Genomic DNA, 10,021 nt, shown 5'->3' on the forward strand with positions numbered 1-10,021 from the left:
AGAAAAGGAAAAAAATGTAATTAAAAAAAGAATCAAAGGTTGCAAAGGACAGCGTCATGAAAGACAGGTCAACAGGGTGTAAGGCATTTCAAAAGAGATGCATGTCGTGTAGCCAACTGTGAGCATAATGATAGGAGGATGCAACCAAAAAAATTAATTAGTGCTTATCCGATCTGAATCTGAAATATCTGATACCCTTATTTAATGGTGTTTAAAACTTTGTTTACCAACTAATGGCTTAAAAAGTATGACATGATTAGATCCAATTGCTCAGAGAATAATAAATATTCTTCATGGAATGGTTCGGATTTGCCTTTTAGTTTGGACGTGCATGTAGATCATGTCAGGCAGGTTCAACAATTTTAGCATGCAGAAACTATTTTCAACATCCCATTTTAAATACAACGTATTATTTTATTATTAAATCACATTTCACACTTAATAATAATAAAAAAATTAAAAAAATCCTAAACATGGACAGATAATAAGAAATAGGTTTAGAAAATATACTCGGAGAATACATTGATAATATTTCTTCATTTATAATTGCATCACTCTACTTAATACTTATGCTTGCTTTACCAAACCTTCACAATATCATTAATGTCAAAGCGTGACCGTAACAATTTTTTTTCTGATGTTTAATGCAGACAGATAGCGAAATCACGTATCAGTACCCATCGGCCATCATCAATTTATCAAACATTGTTTTAAAGAGCGTGATATTGGTTGGTAACTCTTGTGTCATGTATTTCAAAATGGGGATATTGCAATTTCAAGTTGCAACGAAGACCGATTGATATATTAAAGGCAAGTTCACTTTTAGCCTTGAATATTCTGATTATTTGCGCCGATATTCTAAGTCCCTCTAAGAAGCTTAGTGACACAAATTTGAGCTCATGCTATTGGAGGCAAAGCTATGTTGCATTGAACCAAGAAAGTTAAATAATATACTTACATAAAGGACAAGTAAACATGCTACGGAGGTAATATAATCATTGTCACATGGTGTTGTCTGCAGTGCCCCCATCTATGAATTACCCTTACCCTTTCGTTTCCTAGCTCTACTTCTCAAAGCAGACACACGGGCCCTGTTCTCAGTCTCCTGAATCGAAAAAACCACCTCAATTCCCCAAAGGAGACATATGAGAACCAACAACAACAACGTCATGAATCATAACTCACCCTTGTTACAATCATATGTTTCAGGCCATTAACTAGCTCAAACAAATACTCATAAGCAGTCTAGTGTGGCTCCTGCAAAAAGAACCATATGGACAAATATGTTGATTAATCATAAATGACACTCATTACCTGTATGTTTGGAGGCAGAGGCAATCCTTCCGCCAATGGTGCCCTTGGAACCTCCACAACTTGAGTACCACCTGAACCATCACGAAGTTCTACATTCCAACATGGGGCATTATATATGCCTAATGCCCCAAAGTCAAACTCAGGTCTCATCCCATCTGGATAAAATCTTTGAGGGGCAGAAAGGGTAGAGATTGAGGCCTGTGTGTGCATACCAACAGAAGTAAGCTGATTTCAGTGTTTCCATCTTTAGCAAGAAATACAACACAATGATTATGCGAAAAATGCTCTGGCTCTGGGAATCTCAAGTCTTAACACATTATAATTGCAGCTCTAAGTGGTAAAACATGGTCAAGGGCTGCACATATGTTATATCATAGGCATGGTCAAGGGCTTTTGAATTTTACTTCCTGTATCATATGTGTTTTATTTGGTTTTGACTCATTTTTCGTCATGTTACGAGTGACAAAAACTGTCAAATTTATTTGCATTCTGTCGTCAGATTGCTACCAATCCAATGACACAAGAGCTTTTTAATCCAAGCTGATAAGGACGCAAACACAAAAAATTAACATTCAAATTCAATCTCACCCTTCAAACATATCAAACTACTTTAGAAATTATAGGTCCAAAAGATAAGGCAAGCATTCTAACTCATACATGTGGGAAGAATCCATTTTATCCAATACCACATATAAAAAAATACAATGCCCTAGCAATAGTACCACTTCAAATGTCAACAAACGAGTGAGACTAAATTTATGTTGCTAACACAATTGAAATTTTAAATGTAAAGCTTGGCAATAACAGCCTAATGGTTTATATGATATAAAATACATGCATCACAACATTGTCTACTATTAGAATTTCCATTGCCTTACATGCAATTATACTCATTCATCCTATAGTTATCACATGAAAAGGAAAGCTGAAGAGCACTTCTTGGAAGAGCAATTTGCTAACATATACTTTGAGATGAGTCTAGTTTATTCGATTCCATATTATTGGCATCAAAATCAACGTAAGGATCCACCTGGAAAGCAAGCAATACAAAATTCAGACACTTGATAAAAGACAAATAAAAATTACTTCAATAACTTATTGATTTATAATCAGCATGTAAATGCATATTCTTCTAAGCAACAAAACTTTTTACAAAGACAATTCTCACATATATAAAATTATTTTACTATATAAATTCTCATTATGTCCACAATTTTCCAAATTAATTACTTGATTTTATTTTTCAAATCTTCAAATTCAATACACAAGTACACAACTCATTTTCTTCCAACTGAAAGTTAACGCCAGCTTGAATTTGATTCTGTAAAAGGAACAGAAAACAAGTCATTCAGATGTTGTACGTTAACTAGATAAAAGAAAAGATTACCATTGGTCTTTCTGCCGCCTTGAATGAGTGAAAGGAAAGACTGGCAAAATCAGGCGACTTCAATACTGCATATGCCCCCTTATTGTTATATCTCCTTTTACCAAACTGCAACGGAAAAATAAAAGACCTTTAAGGAGATATACTATTTCAGATGCTGCAGATCTCAAAGTTATACTTCTTTGTAATAACCTCAATTTATCGCTCAAACACAAGTGTTGTAACTGTTTTCTTTGTAGGGATATGTCTATATAACAATTCCCATGCGCAGAGTTACTAGTGAAATCAGAAATGTATATCACATGTAGATTATGTATGAACTTTCCATCATTTCAAGGACAAGTTATTTGAAAAAAATCATTCCAACATACTAGATTCCTAAAGTCTAAATATTAGATGCTACTTGCAGGGAAAATTGTAACCATCTTAGTTGGCAATGGCATAAACTGGATGCCATTAATTAGCAATGGCCACAGGTAAGATACTATAATGACTAACTCCTTTTTCACATTTTAAAAAAATACCTGTCCACAAACCCATAACTGCAGGTAGCAACTTTAGTGTCTATCCCTCCCCATCGTAGGAATTCTGCAACCCAATAGCACTATGAAGCCACTTTAGCGCTTATTTAACAACAGAGACGAGCTCCAACTCATTTAGCAGGTAAGTTCCCTCCCCATCGTAGATATTTTCTGTGGAGATTCACTGGATCTTAATCCAATTGTCATTGTTACCAATAATGCATATATGCTAGCATATATGGCTATGACTATGCGTATGTCTTTCATGCTTCAAAAAATCATTCAGTGAAGCAAAGAATTATGACATTGTCAGGGGAAATGCTACAGGTGTAATAAATGCAAAACAATTGAATAAATGAATATTAATAATAAAAAAATGCTACATGGATGCAGATTTGAACCTGTGGATAGTCTGGTGCACTAAAAAGTGTATATAGTTTTCCCGATTCTCCATCATGATCTATGCTGTATCCACTTAGCATATCCCCAAATTCATCTCTACCAGCCCTTGCATCTGGTCCTTCCTGTGATCTGATAATCAGCTATGCAGAAAGAATAATATTTACTAAGAGTAAGAACATTATTTAGTAATTTGTCAACTAACATTTATTAACTTACACTGGTTCTTTTATACACATCTAAACATGCAATCCATCTTGTACAATTAATGACAGGCATTATTGATGACAATTTGTGATAATAGTTCCAAACATCTGACAACAACCTCAAGCATGGGATTTTAGTGATTGCATTCTTTATAATTAGAGTGAAACAAATCAAGAATATAAACAGGAGGATTATTCCAAAGTAAAGGGGTAAAAAATGAAATAGAAAATAGGGAACTACCACACCAAGTGTGTACAAATTCAAAAACGTGAATAATTCATTTTACTTGCTGGAAAGAATAATTATAATGTTTATATTTTCAGTTAACAATAAATTTCCTGATCCTAGGAATATAAAAAGATTTTTTTTTTTAAAAAAAAAAAAAGGAATCAGACTACGCTTAAACAAAGTAAGCAAAAAAGGGCAATATGGTCAGAGAGACATCCAGGTTTGAAGCTTTTCATGTTGGGGTGAGGTCAATTGAGATCAATGGTTTTGGGTCAGCAAAAGCTCAAGTTTCCCCCTAAAAAGTCAGGTGCCGTAAAGGCAACTAGTGAGATAAACCACTAGTGCAAGTGAAAGAAGTTATCATGGACCAGCATCAAAGGCATCTAACATCATGCCCTATACATAAAGATGAGCAAGAGAGACAGTTGAATCCTGTGAAGATAGAAGTGCATACTTCTGAGGAGACTGGAAGCCTATAAATAATAGAAATGGCAAATTGAAACCTCTATAGATCAATTCCTAATTTCATAATATTATCTTCCTGATAAAAACACTCTATGGGTGTTTTTCAGCTATCCTTTTCCCTCAACCTCTAGTCTGACACTCTCACCATGATAAACAAGGAGGAACCCAATAAAATAATGGAATAGACCTGATTCATTCTCCAAAACAATAGGAAGACAGCCTATTAAATTCTTTGACAAGAGGATACTGAAAAGTTAAAATATCATGGCTACAGTATGCTAAAAAAATACTGATTGTGTTTGTGTGACATCAAATATAACTTATGTAATTAGAAAATCAAGAAATCTTAATCAAATTACTTCATTCAATAAATAAAAGATAGTATTACTTCATTCAATAAAAAAAATAGTATTACTTCATACAATAAAATAAATAGTCAAATTAAAATTTTGAATGTCATTACCTTTAAATTGTGCTGCTTTAAGAATGCCTCAGTGCAATCAAGACCCCACCGTAAACCTAACTCTTCACCTGTATTATCCCTCAGACCATCCCTATTAGACGGTCTAGACCAGAGAATATCACTCAATAATATGTTAGGACCTTCATAAGGGAAATCTACAAAAGATCTTTTAACTTCGGATAATTCAGCTTAAGAGCCAAGATCCACCCTGTGTGCTTTATTCCGTTTGGGTTTCTGTGAAGGGGCTGCATGTACACTACGGAAAAGTCCTCCGTGTAGTATAAACACAGTCAACAATAACTGAAGCTAATGGAAGCTCCTTGAAACACACTAGGAATTCATTGTAGACATCTTCACCTTGATCACCATATTTGGCCCACACTTCCTTCTTAAAACCATATCCTGCTGTGCAATATCTTGATTCATGATTTCCACGAAGTAGATATACTCTGTGAGCCATCAAGACCTGAATATGCAATAGCAAACTTTACATGCTAATAAATATTCAGTGTCATATATATGTAATAAAGATGTAAGTATTCTATTTGGTCACCATAACAGTTATTACAACATACAAATCTTTCTAAACAGTAGTCTTCTGTGATTTTTTTTTCTCCTCCTGGTGAATATACACCAACAAGGTAACTACCACCAACAAAATCATGAAGGATCTCAACATTTATTAAGTTTTGCAGCCATCATCTTACCTTCCAAGCCAGCAAGACCAAAAATACTTCAATTCCCCACGCTCCCTTATCTACATAATTTCCATTAAAAACATAAATCTGGTTCTCAGAAGGAACTCCTTCATGCTTGAAAATAAACATTAAATCGTGAAACTGCCCATGTATATCGCCTAATACAATTACTTTTGAATCTTCTCCTTGACAATTAATCTCCACACAGTTTGATTCTTTACATAAAATACTGCAAGCAGCATCTACAAATTTGTCCACCAAAAATGGTCGGCACACCAAAATTTGTCCAATTATCAAATGCTGCTAGTATCTGTCGAATGATTTTGACATGTGTCATACTTTTGTAACTAAAATATCTTGTTGAGATTATTTTTACCACGTTAAGGAACATCACCTACTAATCACTTAAGTGAAAAGTAATATGCATGGAGTAAAGTAAATCACATGCATTAGTACTCATCCACTTGCATAAAAATGTCTGCAATTGCTTATCTGTTACTTCTTCTTGTAGTTATTATAAGATATTTTGGACATCAATCCCATACATTAATAAAAATAATTAATTCAATTGACTTTCTTGATCTTTTTTTAAATTTAGTAAGAACATTTTCAATAAAAATTCTTATATGAATTGTTTAATTTTAGTAATTTTTTTAAAACTAGAACATATGACATGAAATTACTAATATAAGCATTACTGTTTATATAAATAATTGTTGCTTAAAGCATTTACACCATAAATAACATATGTTTTCAAGTATTTTAGGAGCAAAATTAATTTAAGTACTTATTTTAATAACCTTAAGAATGAAGTGAATTTTTGTGTAAAATTTTTAGTTTATGTGAAATTGTAAGACCCACAAAAATAAGATAAATAACTCATCTATATAACTATATGCATTGTAGAAGTTCTAATGTATTAATTATACTCTTGTTAATAATCATTAATATGTAATGTGTAATATAAAAACATTAAATTCTAAGAGTATTAAGCATTATTATCAATAAAATAACACTAACTACTTAAAATATTTAATAAAGATAACTAATAAAAAAATATTAAATACTTTATAAAATGTCTTACGAAAAATATCATCAATTTTTTCTAAACTATGTCTTACAATAATAACAAGAGGGAGGGAGTAATATATACCCGCCCCCAAAGGAAAAATACCTAAAATATGTTATAACATGAACATAAACTAGCTATTAGGTTTATTTATAGTTTTATTTATATCTAGCTCTGAAGCACGGATATTCTATTTTGGGCAACATACTAGTATCAGATACGTATTCAATACGGATATACCCTGGATACATATCCTGCACGTATCCAATTCCAAACCAATTTAAAAAGGAAAAAAAAAAGTTTTGATACAATATGAACACAACAATATGGGAATGACATGATAGTCAAATTTAAAATAAAATAAACAAGTAACAGCAAAATAAAGATAGAACCAGATTTTTTATATATTTGATAAGATTAACATATAATCTTTCCTTAAAAAATTCTATTAAAAAAATCCTTCCTTAAAAAAAGGAAAAGATTGAGATAACAAACCCCATCAAGTGGTAATTTATTTATATAAATCAACAGAGAGTAGGAGAGAAAGAAAGAAGAAAATTCATATTTATTGAAATTCTAAAGATATTACATCTTCTTTAATTGGGTACGTGCTTAATAACTTTTTTTAATATTGTTTTTCTTTACATTCTTTTTCTTCTTATTTACATATGATGGTTAAGGAGGGGATGAAATTGATATTGTTCCTATTTCTAGCTAGACAATAAGAAGTTATTTATAATTTTTATTTATTGTTAGTAATATTATTCCAGTATTTTGAATTTTTGGATCATAGTTATTTGTAATTTCTATCTTATGTTTATTAATGTTTAATAAATATATTATTGGTTTTAAATTTTTAATACGTATTCTAAACATATCGTATCCTACATTTTTAAAAAATAATGTTTAGTCATATCGTATTCGTATCATATTCAATTGTCGAAGCTCAACAGGCACAGTAGCATAAATGACCATTGTTGAGGTGCCTCCAGCTAAATTAACCTTCCCCTGTCTTACACTGTTGGCTCCCAACTGGCTCAATGCATCCTTCTGGGAACAAAATACCACGATTACCAGCCTCCACCACCATTTCTTACACAAATTCCAAAGAATCAATAGGTTAATCACTTCTATATTTACTACCACACATTCAACTATTTTGGGCAATATAGCCTTCAAGAAAATCAACACATTAAAATGAAAACTTTTTAATGCTTCTATCATCTTTCATTAGTTATTAGTATACTTACGAAGTGCATAAAGTATTATTTTTTCATGCTATTGAATATACTTTGTTTTTTTATTTGTAAATTTTACGAATCAATAGAAAAATATGTTACGTAAGATTACTCTATTAAAAATAGACGTACGAGAAGCTAAGACAACAACAAAGAAGAAGCACAGCCCAACAAGTGATTTCCTCTCCATCGTTGATCCTGTTGTTTTTTGTCTCCTCAAAATGTTTAAGGGATGTTCTTTAGAGAAAGGAGCATAAACCGCTCCAACTAAAAACCTCCATAGAAAACTACGTTAGAAGAATCGGCTAAAAAAGAAAATGATAGAAACCAAGAGGGAAACTCAAAAATGCGATCCTCAAATTCTAATAAAAAAAATTTAAAAACTAATAGTTAACACTTTAATTAGTTGGGAAATTTAAAATGAAGAAAATTTATAAAAGAGCGAGACATTATTTAAGGTTATCAATGTATTCTTTCTGAAATTTTTAACAATCATTTTTTATGTTTTTATTTTTTAATTAATATTCAGAATGCATTCGTTAAGACGTAACAGGATTAGAAGTTTTTTTTTTTTTGACAGAACAGGACTAGAAGTTAATAATGTGCCAAGATGTGATTATTGCATATACTTTTTTTTAATATAACTTCTGCCGGTTTTTATTTAAATTTTTAATTTAGCTGCTTCAATTAAATATTTATTATGGCACCGTCCTCGCAAATTTTCTCTAGTTAAGCTCTTATGTATTTATTCTTTATTATCTTAACGCCCTTAAGATGACTTATGAGTATATAAAATTAATACAAAATATCTTTTGGATAGGATGAGTCGTAAATAATATAGAGTGATGACTTATGAGTATATAAAATTAATACAAAATATCTTTTTGATAGAATGAGTCGTAAATAATATAGAGTTTTTGTTTTTTTTTACTGAAGTAAATAATATAGAGAGTAAGACAAATAGAATAAGTGAAATCGTCGATACAAACACCGATAGAACGTTGTTACCTTAGTATAATAAAACTTGATCGACTACAGAAGGTATTTTTAAGTTTTGACCTTTGGAAGATTGGAAGAGCTGAAAATCGAGTTAAAAATCCTCTTCATGATGCAAAACTGTGTTTTTTTTATGTAACTAGATTAGTGACACGGATATAGTTTATAATTTATAAATTTTATAGATCATAACTTTTTAATGTATTTATCTATTATATTTTAATTAATAAAAAATATAATATATATATATATATAGACATATAATAGTTAACGATATTAACAATTAATAAAATATTAAATGATATAAAAATCACACCAAAATTTTATATGATGTATGCTATATTGTACGTGACAGTTTGTTAAATGATATAAAAATCACACCAAAATATTATTTTTTATGTATCACTGGGAAAGAGTTATTAATTTTGTTTGAATTATGAAAAATTATAAATTTAAAAAATATTTAATATTTTTTTAATTTTATTTTATATATATTTTGATTTTGAATAATTTACATATTTTTATTTTTATTTTTATTTTACCAATTTATAATTAAATTTCATAAATTAATATATAATTTATTTATATAAATTAATAAAATCAAGCAATTTATGTTAACTATGAAAAATTATTTATTAAATAAATTTTTTAATACCAATTATATAAATCAAGCAAATTACATAAATTAATATATAAAATATTTATATACATAAATTTATGTAATTTATCAAAATTATGTAAATTTATTATTATAAGAAAAATACAAATTTTTATTTTACACATTAAAAGTAATAAATTTTTATTTTTATTTTTTTAGATTATTTAAATATTATTTTAAACTTATGCACGTAAAGTATTTTTTTTAAAATAATCTATATGTTAGCTTATGTATTTTTTTAAAATTATAATAAAATAAGAAAAATAAATTATATATAATAATTTATTAATTTATATTAAAATAAATTTTTTTTATAAAAATAAACACATGTAAAATTAAACATTTAAATATATTTAAATATTATTTTTTTATTTATAAATT

The 10,021-nt window shown here is 29.6% G+C and overlaps 1 pseudogene; it reads right to left on the reverse strand.

Annotated features, from left to right (window-relative positions):
* Positions 1 to 882: 882 nt before the first annotated feature.
* Positions 883 to 7,838, reverse strand: LOC114388044 (annotated as a pseudogene).
* Positions 7,839 to 10,021: the final 2,183 nt, after the last annotated feature.

This window comes from Glycine soja, chromosome 15 (assembly GCF_004193775.1).
Source record: "Glycine soja cultivar W05 chromosome 15, ASM419377v2, whole genome shotgun sequence".
NCBI lineage: Eukaryota > Viridiplantae > Streptophyta > Magnoliopsida > Fabales > Fabaceae > Glycine > Glycine soja.